Raw genomic sequence first — 2,443 nt, 5'->3', positions numbered from 1 at the left:
AAAAAAAAGGCGGGGCGCACTGAGCTTTCTTTGCCTCGGGTACTTACAATCCACTGCTGATTACACATTCAGCTTCTCCGCCCGGAGCAAAGCGAAAGAGGAAGCAGATGGGAGCAAAGCGCCCGCGGCTCTGAGCATCCAAGCGTCTGTTTTTTGATTTCTTTGTTCTTCCTGCTCCTTGGCAAAGTGGTCCGCTACAGATTAACGGTGAAAGCTCTAAGAGACTGTGCGAAATCTCTATTAAAGCCACTGCTTTGAGCACCACGCTCAGCACTTCAGCAACCCCCGTACGCCAGTCTAAGTGGTTTAAACAACAAACATTTAGTTCTCACATGTGATTCTGGAGGTTCGAAATCCAAGAACAGGATACTAGCAATGGTCAGGTCTCATAAATATAACCTTTTCCAGATTTCAGACTGATGACTTCTCATTGTTAACCTCATATGATGGAAAAAGAGAAAAAGAGTTCTCTGAAGTTTCATTCATGAGTGATCCACCCTGATGATCTAATTACTTCCAAATGCTCCACCTCCTAATTCCATCAGCTTGGAGGTTAGGACTTCAATAAATAAAATGTTGGGGAGATACAAACATTTAATCCATTGCAAAGTACTAAATATATGCTTCCTTCTAAAACTTTTAAAGTTTTGGATCTTATATTGTTGATAATCTCAAAAAAACAATTTTGGTTCCATAGATTTTCTCTATTGTTTCTCTCTTTTATATTCTATTTATCTTAGCTCTAATCTTTAGCATTAATTTTTCTTTGCTTACTTTGGGCTTAGTTTATTCTTTTTCAAGTTCTTAAGGGACAAGATTAGGTTATTAATTTAAAATAATTTTTCTTTTTTTAATGTAGACATTTAGAGCTATTAATTTCCTTCTGAGAGCTACTTCAACCACATGCCATAAGTTTGGCATGTTTTTGTTTTGTTACATTTTTCTAATTGTAAGTGCTTCTTTGATCACTGTCAAACACATACTTATGATTTTTTTTCAAATTTCTTTTCTTGATTTTCAATCTGATTTGTTTGTGGTTGGAAAGCATACTTTGTATAATTTCAGTCTTTTTAAATATATTGAAATGTCTTTTGAGACCTAGTCTATAGTCTTTACTGGAGAATATTCCCTATGCACTTCAGGAAAATGTGGAATCTGCTATCACCACGAAGTGGATTATTCTCTATATGTCTATTAGGTTTACTTGGCTTCACACTCCCGCACTTACTCTCACTCTCTCTTTCTCTCTTTTGTACCAGTGATTGAATCTAGGAGTGCTTAACCACTGAACCACTGAACCATATCCCCACCCCTTTTTTATCTTCATTTTGAGACAGGGTCTTGCTAAGTTGCTGAGGCCGGCCTTGAACTTGAAATCCTTCTATCTCAGCCTCCCAAGTCTCTGGCATTGCCAATGCACACCACCATGCCTGGACATTTGGCTTACAGTGTTATTCAGATCTTCTATTTCCTCATTGATCTTCTTTATTGTTGTGTTATCATTAATGAAAGAGGAATATTGGAGATAAATATCTGGCTTTCCATTGGAAATAGTAAAGTCCAGAACTCAGTGAGAAGACATTTTTAAAGTCTTGAAAGAAAAAGAAAACTTTCAACTAAGAATTCTATATCCAGCAAAACTATCTTTCAAAAATGAAGAATATAAGACATGGGTCTTAATTTATTAATACTGTTTAAGTTCAACATGCTTTTTATTATTATCAAGCTAATTCTCCCATAAAATACATCAGTTTGGTTTGGGGGCCCTGTTGTTAAACATGAATAAGTTAAGAATTGTTATGTGTTCTTGATAGACCACTTTGTCATATAATATTTTTACTTTTTTTACATGAAAATTTTATCTTAAAGGTCATTTCTTCCCATATTAGTCAAACTCTCTTTTGTTTACTGTTTACATGGAATATCTTCTTTAATCATTTTAATTTCAACATATTTGTTTTCAAATCTAAGAATATCTTGTAGACAGTACACAGTTGGATCATGATTTTAAACTATTCTGACTTTTAGTTGGAGGGTTTAATCCATTTATATTTAACAAAATTACTGATAAGGAGAGACCTCTGTCATTTTGCTACCTGTTTTCTATATGCCCTACAGCTTTTTCTTTTTCCATTATTGCTTTTCTTTTAATGTGAAATATTTTCTAATATCATGTAGTCCCTTATTATTTAATTTACTATATATTTTTAGTTGTTTTCTTAATGTTTACTCTGAGAATTACAATTAACACCTTAATTTATAACAATCTAGTTTGGAATAATAACAATTTAGTTTCAAAAGAATATAACACTTTTCTTTAATAGAGTTCTACCCTCACTTTATGCTGTTATTGTCACAAATTACATCTTTATATACTATGTGTCCATCAAAATAGATTTATCAGTATTGTTTTATGCAGTTTTTTTTTTTTTTTTGGGGGGGG

This window comes from Marmota marmota, unplaced genomic scaffold, assembly GCF_001458135.2.
Source record: "Marmota marmota marmota unplaced genomic scaffold, marMar, whole genome shotgun sequence".
In the NCBI taxonomy this organism is placed as follows: domain Eukaryota; kingdom Metazoa; phylum Chordata; class Mammalia; order Rodentia; family Sciuridae; genus Marmota; species Marmota marmota.
This window is presented reverse-complemented; position numbering follows the sequence as displayed.